This window comes from Pinus tabuliformis, chromosome 2_2 (genome assembly GCF_031772625.1).
Source record: "Pinus tabuliformis cultivar Carrire ecotype Pingquan chromosome 2_2, CPIR1, whole genome shotgun sequence".
NCBI classification, from domain to species: Eukaryota; Viridiplantae; Streptophyta; class Pinopsida; order Pinales; family Pinaceae; genus Pinus; species Pinus tabuliformis.
In genome coordinates this window covers 456819210-456836137 of record NC_142300.1, presented here as the reverse complement: position 1 = coordinate 456836137, position 16928 = coordinate 456819210, and the positions used below count along the sequence as shown (strand labels likewise).

At 38.5% G+C, this 16928-nt stretch overlaps 1 pseudogene; it reads left to right on the top strand.

Moving 5' to 3' along the window:
• Positions 1 to 2721: 2721 nt before the first annotated feature.
• Positions 2722 to 4814, top strand: LOC149193231 (putative UPF0481 protein At3g02645 pseudogene; annotated as a pseudogene).
• Positions 4815 to 16928: the final 12114 nt, after the last annotated feature.

Sequence of the window (16928 nt, the reverse complement as noted above, 5' to 3'; positions counted from 1 at the left end):
TCAAATTATCAGAATCTCCAGTTCAGTTGAAAATAACCCTGCTGGAGAGACATAAAGCATAATGGATTTCTTTTATTCAAATTTATCAATCATAATTATAAAAAATTGAAATTTGAAAAAAAAAAAAAACAAAACAAAATTTTCATTATAATTTAAAAAAAATCGAAAAAATAAAGAGGCCAAGGTGGGCAAGGTATCTAGGGTTGGAAGTCTCTCCTTAGTTACGTCAGTCGTGAAAGTATGATGCCACACTTCTTTGAGTAATCTTTAATCTTTCAGTCTTTTTCTTCTTTTACCAATTAATTAAAAATCATATTTTACTTCTTTAAAAATTAATAAGAAAACAATTTTTTATAAAATATAACCAAATACTGTAACTTTTTGGTTTATACGATTGTGGAATAAAAATAAGTTTTATAAAAATAATATGTCATGAAATAATAAAAAAACGTGAAGAATAGCTTTAAGCATATCTTTTATATGATAGTTGAGTAAAATCGCTCTTCTCTCAGTGAGCATCCAAGGTCGGTGGCATCTTGGAGTAAAGCCTTTATTTGCTTTTTATCATTATCAAGGTTTGTCATGGGTCATGTCTATCTTGATTATTACTTTAGAATCTACACTATTTACTTTCCTTTAAACCAACTAAATTATGCGGACCCCATTTGATAAATTGAAGTGTTTTTAATGATACTTGATTTTGAAATAATATTTTACAATAAGATTCTTCCATAAGGGAAGAGTGAATGTTATTATTGTGATTTAAAAAACAATCTAGAATATCATCAAAACAATCCATTAAAAAAATAATAAGATACAAATGTAAAATAAAAATATTCATTAAATTATATATTACAATAAAAGAAATGTATATATATATATAATATCTCATTTTATCAATTACCAAATTTATTTATATAAAATTTTCATGATGATGATGATGATGGTGGTGGTTAACGTCCACTGAAACCAAATTGGTCTATCGGACCTATAGTTTTTTTATATTTTAATTAACTGGCTCCTCGTCTTTCTTGGCAAGATTGGTGTTGTAGCTTTCTTTTTTTTTTCTACGATCTTCCAACTTCCTTTATCTTGCATTTCCTTCATCTCTTCTGGTTCTTGGGACATTGGTGTCTTAGCTTCGCAATTTATTGTGTTCGTCCTTTTGAAGGTAGTCGGAGAAGAAGTTTCGTCTAGGAGATCTGTTTTGCTATTAAATGAAGATTTATTTTGTGCGGTATTCGAATCCTCATAATTGTTGATGCTTGAAGGGTTGTCGAGTTCACTTTTTTGTTGTTGGGCAGGGCTTTCTCCCTGCTTGTCCTGAGAGTTGTTTCTTTCTTGCCCGATTTCTTATGATTCAGAGTTTTCTCTAGAGTGTTCTTCTTTGATCACAGTGTAGTGTTCTTTTTGCGCTCCTTCCCACCAAGTAGATCTGTGGTGGTTTTTTCTAGCAGAATTTTTCTCAGAGGCTTTTGGGCAATTTTTGGCTAGATGGCCCGTCTCAAAGCAAGATCGACATCTGAAGATGACACTTTCATAATCAAGTTTCTGGTTCCACACATAGTCTTTACTTGTTAGGTTTATTTCTGCTGGGAATCCGGCGCTGAAGTCCATTTCCACACAAATGCGTGCATATGTGGTTCTGGCATATTCCTCTATTTCTGGACACCTACAGTAAAATTCCCCAATTGCATTTCCAATGGCTTTTAGCGAGGAGAGATTCCAGAGATGCAAGGGTAGACTTGGCAATCTCACCCAAACTGGCGCTAAGGTTATGACTGCAGTTGATGGATCGAATGATGGGTTCCATGGCTTCATGAATAGGCCTGATTTTTCCCAAAACCAAGGGCCGGAATCTAGAATGCATTGTCTGCTTTTAGGATTTTCAAAATCTACTATAAAGAAACCCCTAGCACAGGGGTAGATATTAATTTCATCAGAAATGACAGGCTTCCATACCTCCGAGATCCAATTGTGGAGAGCTGTCAGCCGCGGCCAAAAGCCATTGAACCGGTAGATTAGGGCGCTTTCAGAAAACTTCAAAGCCTCATCGAGTGAGGCCTGGACCATCTAGACAGTGGGAGTTGGGGCTTCACTGACGATATGGGCAGGAGCTTGCCCTCTAGAAGCAGACGGAAATGAGCCAGCAACGATTTTCGCGAAGCTGAGAGCCATATTTTACTCGCACAAGAGGCGATCTGGAGCCGAAAAAGATAGGGAGCCATATTTTACCCTCTCACATATAAATGAATTTGAATCAAATTAATATAGAAAATTTATATAAATTAAATCAATAATTAAGAATAATTCCACATGAAACACGAAGTGCAACAATGTCTACCAATCAAATCATCATAAAGTTTAAAAAAAAAATAACATCATCATAAACACCACCTTATGAGTTACTGATTAGCTAACTGTTTTATCCTATTAGACGAATATTGCATTGTGTTTTTATCCTATTAGTTGAATATTGGTTTATTCCCATCCAAACAATTCCTCAGGACTATCACGTGCCGGCATACAGATGAAGGGTTAAATCTCATGAAGAATGCAGCAGAGTTGGTACAATCCTGCCCGGTAAGTCATGATCACTGTGGTGGCAAAGATCACATTGAAAAATATAGTAACCACGTGAAGATACTGTGGAATACACACTGTATAAAGTCGGTTTGAATATGCAAGGAAGGGCGTACGGGTTATTACCTCCATCCTGCGTACCCATCCACAAATTCTTATAAGGCTGCGCACTCACTCGACTCTCTCAGGGGAATATTCCCAACTCTTCTCGTTTGTTTGATTGATTGTGCCTCATTTTCCAACTCTTTCTTCTCCTTTCTTTGATTGATTGTCCCTGCTTCTGTCAGACTAGGAAACATGGAAGCTAAGGGTAATGCTCAAGCGAAGATCGATGAGAATGATTGGGTTATTCAGGTCAAAGAAAGTCTGGATATACTGCAAGAGGGTAAAGAAGAGGGGGAGGAGTTCAATGTATCAATCTTTAATGTGCCGAAAGAGTTATTGGCACTGAAGCCCGAAGCGTACACTCCTCAATCCGTTTCGATCGGTCCCTATCACCACTGGAGATCTGAGCTCTATGATATGGAGCGCTACAAATTGGCAGCTGCTCGCAGGTTTCAGAAAAGAATGAAAGGACACAAGTTTGAGTCAGTCGTTGTGGAGGAATTTAAGAAGCGGGATTTGCAAATCCGGAGCTGCTATCACAAGTTCATCGACTCTAAGGATGAAACCTTCGCGTGGATCATGGCGCTAGACGCCACCTTTCTTCTCGAGTGTTTGCAGTTTTATGTCAGACATGTCGATAAAAGCTCGGACGCGGTCGACGTCAAGCAGCTGGGACGAGTCTTACATCCGACTGGCACCGGTTCTACCCACAACTCCATTTTCAGAGATCTCATGATGCTGGAAAATCAATTGCCGCTCTTTCTTTTGCAAAATCTGTTGGAGTTGCAGTTGGGTTCTAGAGCCAAGGGAAAAGAGAGGCTCTCGAGCCTGCTGAGGCTTGTGTGCCAAGAATTATCGCCTTTCAGCTTCAAGTTGCCAGAGGATTCAGAGCTCCATATAAACGAGAAAGGGCACGTGCTTGAGGTGCTGTATTACGCTATCGTCCCTGTTTCCAGCAATCAAAATTTAAATTCAACTGATGAAGGGAAAGACACGGCTGATACAGAGAACATGTCAACCGTTACGCAGGCTTTCAGTTTGCTGTGGAAGACTTTCTCCTCTATTAAGGTAGGTCCCTTTCGATTTCTTACAGATTTGCCTCGGCGATTGCTGAACGGGAGGCCTCTGCAATTTCTGATGAAGTTGCCCTTACGTCTTCTTTCTATTATTGGGAATCTGCCTGCTCTGAGTGCTCTGAAGAAACCCTTGTCTCTTTTTGTCGATCAAGATGAGATGAAATCTGAGAAGGACGATGCAGATCAGGGAGCCGAAAAGGGGGAGAGCGAAGAATCCACCGAAAAGATCATACCGCCCACGCGAGACGAACTAGCTATTCCATCCGTGGCCACTTTATCCTCTGCGGGAGTCAAATTCGTTGCTACCGATGGCGACCTCACCACAATAAAATTTGATGTGAAGACTGCTACGCTTTACCTCCCCAAGGTAAGGTTGGATGCCAACACGGAGGTAATCTTGAGAAATCTGGTGGCGTTTGAATCTTCTGCGGCTCCAGGTCCGCTGATTTTCACACGATACACCGATTTCATAAACGGGATGATCGACAGCGAAGAAGATGTTAGATTGATGAAAGAGAGCGGAATTATTACAAACCACCTCCGAAACGATGGAGAGGTTGCGAGCCTGTGGAACAGCATGGGTAAGTGCGTTCCTCTCACAAAAGTTGCGTATCTGGACAAGGTTATAAAGGACATTAACCAACATTATAACAGAAAATGGAATGTTGCTGTGGTGGAGTTTCTGAATGAACGTGTATTCGGGTCGTGGAAATTCCTGTCTCTGGTAGCTGCAGCGATACTTTTGGCGGTGACTTGTTTGCAGGCTTTCTGCTCTGTCTATAATTGCAAGAAGTGGTTTGACCAGACTGGCACTTAACCTAAATGTCTGTTTGGTTGTCATGTATTGTATGTATAGTAGTACCGAAAACTGCACCGGAGTCCAATTCAGGACTGTGGTTTCCAGGATGCTTGTTACCTTTTCTGTGATTTTGTTTTCCTGCCCTCGTTGTCATAGAGCCGCTAAATGTTAGATTCGTGTGGACAAAGGAGCGGACTCCAACTTTTGATTTTGAGGACTTGTTTTCAGTGAGATTTTTGTTTTTGGAGATTCCGAAAAAATTAATTGAGGTTAAATTTTAATTTATATTATTTAAAATGGTTTTTTAATTGTATATTTCAGCACCTTAAAATCATAACAATCATAGTCAATTAGCGTCCAAATACGGACAAATAACCCATTCAAACCTAAATCTATTAATTTGCTATAGACTAATTGTGTCCAAGCTGTGAGGTTAATTCGATCATCTCTGATAAATTTTGTGAGTCTAATCATTCTAAAAAATTTTAAAAACGTGCAGATAAACCATGACTTTGGGTCTTCCAAACACGTGGGTAAATACTCATTTCACGAGTTAAAAGGGGAAAGGAGCACATAAATGAAAGGTAATCGCAGTGAAGGTTGGAATTTCAAAATAGATATATTTATTAAATTTTATAGTTTCCGCACTTCTCTACCAATATTAATAATTTCAACAAAAAATTTGACGGTTTTGTAATTTTCTTACTTATAAGAACAAACAAATCACTTCATAACAAGCAATTTAGTCGTCAAGTTCCATCCTTGATAACAGCCTACGAAATTCTATCCAGCATCTATCTAATCCATTAAAAATTATATCCTAAATTTTAATATTAAAATTAATTTCCATTAAAAATTATATCATAAATTTTAATATTAAAATAAATTTCTTTATTATTTTCATTAGAAAACAAATAAATAAACTTCAATTTTTTATTTTTTTTTTCCCGAAGGTGGCAAAACCTATCAAACTCAGGGGTCAAACCAACAGTGAGGACAGCCATCTCTGGCTGCTATCCGCGAATGTCGGTTTGACTCATCACTGTTATCAAGGAAAACCACGCCACCTGTAATAAACTTCAATTTTATCACTTGTAAACGTTGATTTTTTAAATGAAAATTAAATTTTACTCCTTATTTTATATATATATATATATATATATATATATATATATATATATATATATATATAACTTCACAAATTATAACTCTATGTTTTCTTCTTAAATTTATAGTGGTGATGTTTTTGAATCGTGATGACATGACGGCACATATAGTATATTATTTTTTATATTTAAAATAAATTTTCAAAATATAAATTAGAAAATTATATATAATAAATATTTAAATTAGAAAATTATATTTTTACATTTAAAATATTTTTACCCATCATTCACGTTTTCATTAATCTCGTTGAATGTACGCTCCATTCATAGGTTTATGTATATTATGGTATATCGAATTTATTTTTTATTCATATATATTATGGTATATTAAATGTATGGTATTTAGAGGTGTTTCACATGGTAGTATGGGGAGTTGTCATGTAATGTTACATTTACGAATAATATAATAATATTGTTATTAAGAATTTAAAATTCATAATAATAATAAATAATGTCTAAAAGTAATGGTGGCCATAATTATAGTATATTAATTTCTACCTTAATTTTACATCAATATTAGAGAGAAAATAATTGAAAGTGAAAAAAAAAAATTACTTTCTCCTAATACACATAGATGTGGCTCGGGCATCTAAACCATCAAAGCGACCTAGGGATCGCACCCGGCCTGGGCCACACTAGAATTTAGTGTGTCACTCCCCCTAGCATAGACACAATAGCCTCTGTGAGGTTTGATCATGGGTCACCTTGTTAAGGAGACCCATTTTCAACCGGTTGTGCCTTGACAACAAAGTTATTCATATTATTTTTTTATTTTTGTATGCAAAATTATATTTTTTATTATTTTTCAAAGTTGGTGAAGTAATATTTCAATTGAGTTTTGGAGACACATGTGTTCACACAATATGTGAAGTAATATTTCAATTTCATATAGCTCGATCGAGCCTCTGCTGTCAACAAATAGATTAGTGTCTAAATTCGATTGTAGAAAACAAACAACAAATAGTCTTTTATAAATAAATATCAGACCAAGGAAATTATACAAAGATTCAAACAAACATGGGAAATTGGAGATTTGGATCTAGAAAAGGGAAGAAATTTCCATCCACTGAGAATAAAGGGGTCATCATTTGAAATTAGTAATCATGGGGAAACGATGTCATTATGGGAATAAATTGGGGTCATTGTCATAAGAGTCACAGTAGAGTCATGTCCATTAGGTTTAAAGAACAATATATGGTGAGTGACATTAGCAAATGTACAAAGGTCATCATCGAATTTTCCATAATCCTATTTTTGTTGCGCTCAACCTTTTGATCTGCCTAAAGTATCATTAATGCCAAAGGAGGAACAAATTTCTCTTTAAAGCTATCAAATTGCATGCAAGTTCATCCTTCAACCTTTAGAGTTTGTAGAAATTTCATCTTCAGGGGCTTGAAAGAGATTAGTTTTTTTGCTACGCACAGGTTGCAGGGGAATGTTACACACAACTCAAAGGATCTTTTCTCCTCATCAAACGCAGGTTCCAGGTGTGTGTGTTGATTTGGGGGTTTTATTTTGTCCAAATTTAAAATTATTGACCCATTTCCAAATAAAAAATGAGTTTGAAACCCCATATTTCTTGCTTACATAGTGTTGCGCACACTACTGTTGTGCATGCACACAATCAACCCATTTTCATCTTATTCGATCGACCAAACCATATTTGAACTCTCTCTTTTTCGTATGAGTATGATTGTTTGAAATTATAAGAATTTTTGGTATCCTTTGGAACGTAGTTCATCGCTATTTTTGGGTATTTATCCTTCCATTTCCTTAACGATATGCATAGAAGGTGCTATTCACAGAAACAATGATTTTTCCATCTATTCACTTGCCTTGAAATCATGAAATTTTCAGTGTGTTAGCCCATGAATTAATTTGAAATTATTAGAGGTCTTAGAAAGTTTGGAAGCATCTTGAGCCTGTCGTTTGGCCAATAGAAGTGTATTTTCCCTTTATCGTTGCATTTAGGGTGCTACGTAGAGGCCTAAACAAAACATCTTGATCTCTTTCCATTACCAGCCAGAAATTGTGGTCTCTATGTATTGTTTTAGCGATTTAGGTTTTGAGGAGAATTTTCAACTCCGTCTCGAAATCCCAACCTTGATAAACCCTCAAACCCTAACCCATGTTTTGTATCTTTGAGTCTTTTTTTTAGCAATGGAAACTCGAGAGAAGAGGAGGAACACAAAGGGAGGAGAGATTGTGAGGTTTGAACCACAAGATACCTCACTTATCAACTCAAACCCTACCATCAGGGTATCCTTTAAGAAAACAGGTTGTGCCATATTTTGTGAAAAAAACGAGGGTATAATGTGGAAGTGCCAAAGAATTTTCCCTAAATTTTGATGGAAATGAAGTAAATGTTGGTGAATTAAAATTCATCATGTCAGAATCCACTATAGCATTAGCCATAGAAATACCTTTGGAGTGGGAGAAATGGTTCAAAGGAATGCCTATGGATTTGGAGCATTACAAGGATTTCATGAAACTGGAGTATAAAAACAAAGAGTTTGGTGCCATAATGCCGAGTGAATATTTATTGGAACATTACAATAATATTCTCAAGGTAATTTAGAGGTACTTCACGTGTGAAGACAGATTCACTAGGGTCTATCAATGTCACTTCAGGTTCCTCATGCATTTATCAGGTAAAAAGACCCTAAATCTACCCTTTTTCTTCTTCAGGAGTTTATGAAAGATGGTTGAGAGAGTAAGAGTGAATAATGGCATAGTTGACTCAAGATTATTTCATTTTTCACTAATAAAAATATTGGTATTAGAAGAGATGCATAAAAGGAGACACGTATGGCAAGAATTTCTAACCTCATCCAAGTTTACAGTGCAATTTGCTGAAAGTACATCAAGCTACATGGATACTCCTTCGTCCACCACTAGGACTACTTTCTCACCCCTAAAGAGTTTTATCAGGAAAATATATCAATCAACAATTGAGCAATCACCGAAGAAAAAGGGCAAAAAACTATAATGATCACTAGACGTAGTGGAGATTCTAGTGCCAAGAAAGCCACTCACAAAGGCAACTTCCAAAAGATTACCATTGGAGAATCCAACTGAAGAACTTGTTGAGCCTAAGGAAATTCAACCACAAATAAGTTCTATGGATGAGAAAGACAATAAAGTTAAGGAGTTACAGAAATAATTAAGAGAAGCTTACTTAGTTATAGCCTAGTTGCAATAAGAAAATAGGCAACTAAAGAAGACCATCCTAGAAAAAACAACTCAATCTAGTGAAGACATGCATATGGTTAAAGACAACTCAATATATATCCCCCAATATATTATGCTAGTTTTTCCTCAATATACATCCCCCAATATGAACCCACGTGGTATGGTATTGCTCCCCTAGTGAAGTCCCTGTGGGTTAAAGCCACCCCAGCTATTGTCAAGTCCAAAGGAAAAAGAAAGGTAATCAAGGAAGAGGTTAAGAAGGCATAAATACCAGCAGCCAAGGTTACAAGGTCCTCATTTAAAGAGCTAGAAATCAAAAAAGAGAAGATGGTATAATAGGAGAAAGAGGATGAAGCGAAGTTCACCTTCATGAGAATGAAGAAGAAATTAAAAGAGGCCCAAGATGAGATTGTTGAGCTCAAGTAGCAAGATGAAGAGGCTAGGCATAAATTGAGAGACCTTATGGACATTTATCAACCAACCATGCATGAGGAAAAATACATGTTGAGAAGATCCCTTCCTCTGCACAAGCAATTAAAGAACATCTACAGGAAGCATTGGACATTGAAGAAGGAACTCAGAAAAATGAAGGAATATCTTCAACAAACACAATAGAGACTTCAAGAGAAAGATAGAGGAAAATTAGGTTTGTTGGTTGAGGGAGCTAAACAAGAGAAAATAAGTGAAAAGACAAGTGCATAATTGCTACCCATAGATGTTGCGCACAGGGTGAGCAACGATATTATGGTTTCTTGAGAGAGGCATTTTTGGCAAAAAAAATTATGTTTACACAGCGTGGACACCTTCATCACAATCAATAGTTCATCCACTAGTATATTTTGACAAATGTCCAACCATCCATGTAGTCAGAGAAGGAACACTCTTTTGTTACACACACGTGTTGCACCCAGATACAATCAACTTTTTTGACATAATCTTTTTTACCCAACCGTTGGCAAAGGAACGATTTTATGATCTAGATTTAAACAAGAACGCAACAAATTAGAAAGATAACCATAAAAACAGAGAAGCAATGGAAATAATACTTAATTTCATTAATGTAAAGTACCGAAATATGCTTACAAACAGGAATGGAAATAAATTAGCTAGGGTGATGGTAGCTTATCTTTGAGAAGAGATGTGGCGGCTACCTGCCTCTGAACTGCCTTACAATGAGGCTCAAGGGCCTTTTTATTATTTAACAATAAGAGCAAACCCTAAACAACCAAAACCCTAACTCGAGGAGATGTAACAACAAGATTTTATCGACCCCGTTGTGGTGAGTTGGATAGCCAACTTCCCAGGGTCGCGACTTGGTCATATTATCTCCGTTTGACGCGCATGATAACCCGTTGGAAAGATCTCTCCGAGGACTAGAACAGAAAAGATGATTGACATAAAAGACGATTTTAGACACAAAATCGTTGGCGGTAGATTTCCAAAAAAACGTTGTTTAGGGCCTCAAAATGGCTCTGGAGCTTTAGGACCCGAAAAGCTGCTAAAAATAGTAAATTGTGCTACAATTAAGGAAACTGAAAAACTAAAAGAAGCAATGGTGGGGGTCCAAGTGGAATTGGCGGGTGGCCACCAATATCCACTTGGATCATTCCTCCCCCCTTAGAAAGCAATGGTTCCCATTGCGTTGAGTTCCTCCATGAGATTAGGGAACTTCTGTTGAACTTGGTCCCTGGTGAGCTACTTGCCCTAGTGAAGGAGTTGGTCTGCTTTGACAACTCGATACAGTTGGATATTCTGCTGGCGAGTGTTCTTAATCTGTGTGTCCATGATCCGATCAGTTGCAGCTTGTCCCATGCAATCTGGATTTAAATCTATGGGTGTGAGCTGTTCTACAATGTTGGATGTGTCTAGTAATGGTGGAAAGTATGGTCGAAGGCGGTCCACATTGAACACTGGGTGCAAGCCAAGGAATGGGGGAATGCTAAGCTCAAATGCATTGTCTCCCACAACCTTGGTAATGGTGTAAGGACCATATCAGAGTGGTTTGAGTTTTCGATAGGCTCCAGTAAGGCTTTCCTTTTGCAAATGAAACCAGACTTTGTCACCCACCTAAAACGTGTGTGGCACCCGATGTTGATCATGTCGTTGCTTGTACCTGGCATTTGATTTCTCCAGAATGTCATGGAATTGCTGGCAAATATCTTGGATGTGCTCAATGAAGCTATTTGCCTTATCTATTTCAGACTGGACATGAGCCGAATCTGTCTGAGTAGCTACAAATGGCATGGCCACATCAATGGGACATAGTGGTTGGAATCGCAAGCCCACCTTAAAAGGGTTGTGGCCAGTCAAGCTATGGAGAGCCTGGTTGTAGCCATGCTGAACATAGGGGAGGCTCTCGTCTGATGTGCGTGGATGCTTTGAGTTGTACATGCGCAGAATGTGTAGGACCATCATGTTGATAACCTCTGTCTGGCCATCAGTTTGAGGATGGAAGGCTGTGGACTTAGTGAGTTTGGTGTCCAGCATCGACCAGAGACTGGACCAAAATGTACTGAGGAACCTATTGTCTCGATCTGAGATGATAGACTGTGGGATCCCAAAGTGTACCCACACTCGTTCAAAGAAGAGTTTATTAGTGGCTTCTAATGTGATATTCTTCTTGCAGGCCGCCATAATGGCCATCTTCACGAACTTGTTGACCATCACAAAATCACAGTCATTTCCATGTTTAGTGGAAGGAAGGCCTAACATGTAATCCATTGAGATGGATTCCCAAGGTCGACTAGGGGTAGGTAGCGAGGTATAGAGGCCTTGCTTCTTAATGGTCGGTTTGGTAATGGCGCAGGCAGTGCATGATCTGATGTACTTCCCAACATCCTGTCGAAGATTCGACCAATAGAAACACTTCCGCAGTACTGCCAAAATTTTCGCGACCCCGAAATGCCCAGTAGCCTGACTATAGTGTGCTTCCCAAATCATCTCTGCACGCTCACCAAAGGAACACAAAGGTGACCCAGGTGGCATAACAGGGAATCGTTGAGGTGAAAATCTGGAACGTGCTGACCCTCCAAGAGTGTCTGGTATGTGTGGCCGAATTCTGGGTCGCTTTTGTAGAGATGTGGCTAATCAGAAGTCTCGTTCCCACAAGAGTTGAGTATGGTGGTTAACGCCATGATCTGTGGTCAACTGAGGCAATCTGCAACATTACTGGTGTTGCCCTTCTTATACTTGATATTCAAATGGAACTGTTGCAGGTATGCAGACCACTTCTGATGGCGATCATTCTACAACTTCCCTTAGGTCTGCATGAACTACAGGGGTCGGTGGTGTGTGTGGATGACCATTTCCTTCCCCAAAATGTAATGCTTCCATTGTCAGTAGGCCTGCATAATGGAATACATCTCTTTGTCATAAGTAGGATACTTTCCGACTGTGTCTGAAAGTGTCTCACTGTGATATGCCACTGGATGCCCGTGTTGAGTAAGGACTACCCCAATAACATAGTCAGAGGCATCTGTCTCAACCTCAAATGGTTGTTGCAAGTCTGGTAATGCGAGCATTGGTGTCGAGCAGAGGCGATCTTTCAACTTTGTGAATGCCTTCTGTTGAGATTCAGACCAAAATAATTTTGCTTTCACTCCTCCCTTGGTGACTTGACTCAAGGGCCAAGTGATATGAGAAAATCCCAACACGAACTTGCGGTAGAAGTTGGTAAGACCTAGAAAGTTGCGAAGCTTTGTCAAAGTGGTTGGAGATGGCCAATCCCAAATGACTTGGATTTTGGCTGGATCCACATGCACCCCCTGTTCATCAATAATGTATCCCAGATACTGAACTTGGGTCATGCCAAAAGTGCATTTCTCCAAATTTGCACATAACTTGTGTTGTTGCGGTGTTTGGAGAACCTGTCGGATGTGGTGGAGGTGCTCTTCCCAACTCCGGCTGAAGATCAAGATGTCATCCATGTATACCACTACAAATGAGGTGGTGAATGGCCGCAAGATTTCATCCATTAGCCTCATGAAGATTGCAAGAGCATTCGTCAATCCAAAAGGCATAACTAACCATTTGAAAAGGCCCTCCTTGGCTTTGAAGGTAGTCTTCCACACATCGGGGGTACGATTGGTACTTGGTGATATCCTGCCTTCAAATCGATCTTGCTGAAATATTTTCCCCCCTTCAGTTGGTCCAGGAGGTCATCAATCCGTGGGATCGAATACCTATCACGGACAATGATCTTTTTCAGCGCCCGATAGTCAATACAAAGTCTCCAAGCCCCATCCTTGTTCTGTACCAACACGATCAGGCTCCCACTGGGCAATGAACTCAGATGGATGTGACCTTTTTGCAGTAGCTCCTAAATCTGCCTCTTGATTTCATCGTTCTCCAAAATAGAGTGCCGATAGATTGGTCCATTGGGCAGCAACGCACTTGGGGTCAGATCGATGGAGTTCTTGACCAGATAGTGTAGAGGAACCCCTGTGGGGGAGGTGAAGATGTCCTCGTACTCCTCCATGACCTTGTCGATCTGTAGTTGTCGTGCGGAGGGGCCTTGTCTAGAGGTTGTGGCCACCGTCTTCTTCTTTCCTTGAGGGCGTATCATTAGGAAAACAATTTTTCCAGTTTTGTAAATGAGCTTACTGCATTGTTTTGCAGTAACCAAAGAGATGGTGATAGGCAGTGCTACCTCTGGTATCATGTACAATTTATTTCCAAATGTAACAATAACAACACAGGGCCTTTGATTTGTACACAACATGTCGCTTCCACAAGTATGGTTGTCCTAATAATACATCACCAACTTCAAGGGGAGAAATGTCACACAATACCTCATCCGTGAAAGGCTGGATGTTGTATGGAAGGTGACATTGCTGCCTTACATGAAGATCCCGTCCTTGGTGAAGCCACCCGATGGTGCACGGTTGTGGATGTGCTATGGTCGATAACCCCAGGCACTTCACAACCTCTATCGAAATGACGTTCTTTTGGCTTCTACTGTTGACAATGAACTGTAGTGGGGAGCCCTTTACCCACATCTGGGAGTGGAAGAGATGCTCTTCCTCCTCTGGATCTTTGGGTTCCTCCTTCTGGATCTTCGTGCTGGCAACGGTGGTGTTGGGCTCCGCATTAATAATCTACTTCCCTCTATCATTCCCCTTGTTGGGTTTTGACTCAGAGTAGGAATATGCATTTGATTTTGAAAGCTTTAGCTCGACCACCAGTGACTGCTTGGCCCAACACTCAATTGTGTTGTGAGTGGAGCTTTTATGGAACTCACACCACTTTCCTGTGTCCTTTTTCGACTTCGCAGTGCTGTTATTTTCTTGGAGATTTGGCAGGTTGTCTTGGGTTGCCCCGCTTTGGCTTTGTCCTTTGTTTTGCAGTTTGGGGGCACCTTGCCCTTGCTTCAGATTCATAGATCCAAAGTCTTGTTTCTTCTATTGAAACTTTTGCTCGACCTTGATGACATATCAATATGTCATGTTGAGCGAGGAGATGTTTAGGAATTCTATTTCTTCCTGGATGTACTTGTGTAGACAATCGCGGTATTTGAGTACCAAATGCTGCTTTGTATCCTTGATACCCAACTTTGTGCGAAGGGTATGGAAAATATTGGTAAACTTCGGCATGTCTTAGTCCCTTCCCTGCCACAATGTCGTCCACTTTATGTATTGATCCTCATAGCTTCCTACAGGGTAGTACTGCTAGTTGATGGCATCCTGGAATGAATTCCAAGTGGGTGCAGTTGAAAATAGTGATCATGTACTTTCATCCTTCTGCTAGCAGTAGGTTTCCCACCAATCCTTGACTTGGGGGGTTGCTTTAAGAAGAGCAAAAATAATATTTTCCTGACTGGAAAAATCATGAACAGAAAAATAACCCTCTAGCAAATTTAACCATTTATCGACGACATCTGCATCTATTTGGCCCTCGAATATGGGGATTTCAAAATTAACTTATACCTTAAATGATGTGGCATTTCTAGAGTAGTTGTTGGAAGTCGATGCATTGCCCCTGGGTAGCCGTTGAAGGATCTGGGCAAAGTTGTCCATCATCGCGTTCCTTTATCGCTCAAGGGCTTCTTCGAGCAAGATTTTGATAGGATCTCCTACTCCCTCATATTTATTTTCATCCTCCATGGGAGGCCGTCAGGATTTGCAAGGCTGATCTTGCAAAGGTTCGACTAGTTCAAGCCCTAACTCCTTATATCCCGACCTCGTTGGGGACATGCAAAGAAAAACAAAGAAAAAAAGTAGTATGCTTTGATACAGTGATAACCATAAACACAGAGATGCAGTGGAAATAATACTTCATTTCATTAATGTAAAATATTGAAATATGCTTACAAACAGGAATGGAAATAAACCAGCTAAGGCGATGGTAGCTTATCTTTGAGAAGAGATGTGGCAGCTACCTACCTCTGAACTACCTTACAATGAGGCTCAAGGGCCTTTTAATTATTGAACAATAAGAGAAAACCCTAAACAACCAAAACCATAACCCAAGGAGATGTAACAACAAGAGTTTATGGGCCTCGTTGGGGTGAGTTGGACAACCAACTTCCCAGGGCTGCAACTTGGTCATATTATCTCCGTTTGACACGCATGATACTTCATTGGAAAGATCTCTCCGAGGACTACGAAGGAAAAGACGATTTAAGAGAAAAAATTGTTAGCAGTAGATTTAAAAGAAAAGGTCATTTAGGGCCTCAAAATGGCTCTAGAGGTTTAGGACCCGAAAAACTGCTAAAAATAGTAAACTGTGCTACAATTAAGGAAACTGAAAAACTGAATGAAGCAATGGTGGGGGTCCAAGTGGAATTTGTGGGTGGCCACCAAAATCCACCTGGATAGTTTTATCATGTAATTATTTATGTTTTATTATGTAAATACTTCACTCATGATATTTCGTACAAGTTCAATGTATTAGGTGTGTAGGAAAGATGATAAGTAATAGTCAAAGATACTTTCCTAGTTTCCACAATAGTGGTTTTTTCTTTCCTATATTTATGAAATCAGTTCCATCTATTGGGGAATGGGTGGGCTTCGAAATACTTTGATCTATAAGCAATATTTTGTATATAGGAGATTATTTTGAATGTAAAGGTTATGTTGGCTGAGATTAGAGAGAACACATTTTGAGAACTATAATTTTGAGGACCTTTCACCATTGAATGAATGGAATAGCCATTGATTTTTAGGTATTCTTGTGGCATAATTTTGGTGGCTTGTGCTCCTTTGACTTGTGAGTTATATTATGTTCTTTTAATACCTTTAATGTGTATTTTTGTTGCTTGGAAAAAACCAAATGATTGATTCAAAATTCATCCTTAATGATGCTCTAATTAGTTTGCCAAGTTATAATATTTTCAGCGTTAGAACAAAATTTTAGAATTCATCCATTGTTTGATGCTCTAATGTGATTTGCTTTCACTTTTTCTTCCTTCACCTTCCATAACAATTTAATCTAAAACCACCACCAAAGTTTTGTACACCGCCCCTGTGGATTTAAATAATTGAAATGTTTGGTATATGATATATATGAAGAAAAATATTGTAATGACCTACTTGATCCTATCACGTTAATTTTGATCAATGTTTAATTAATTTGCAGATATTGACTTACAATTATTAAGTAATACTAGTATAAACCTACACTTGTGAATCTATAATTTTATTTTACTAATGACTTTTATTATTTCTTATTATAATATTCCCAATGTGTCTTCTCCAATCTATTTTTGGATAAAATATGGTATTCTCCAATTTATTTGTAAATTAAATATCCATATTTTTATTTCTAAGGTGTCTTCTCAAATCTACTTTTGGATGGATATTTCAATTCCCAATGTGTCTTCTCAAATCTACTTTTGGATGGATATTTCAATTCCAATGTGTCTTCTCAAATCTACTTTTGGATAAGATATGGTCTTCTCTAATTTATTTCTAATTAAATATCCATATTTGTATTCCCAATGTTTCTTCTCAATTACTTTTGGATAAGATATAGCCTTCTCCAATTTATTTCTAATCAAATATCCATGTT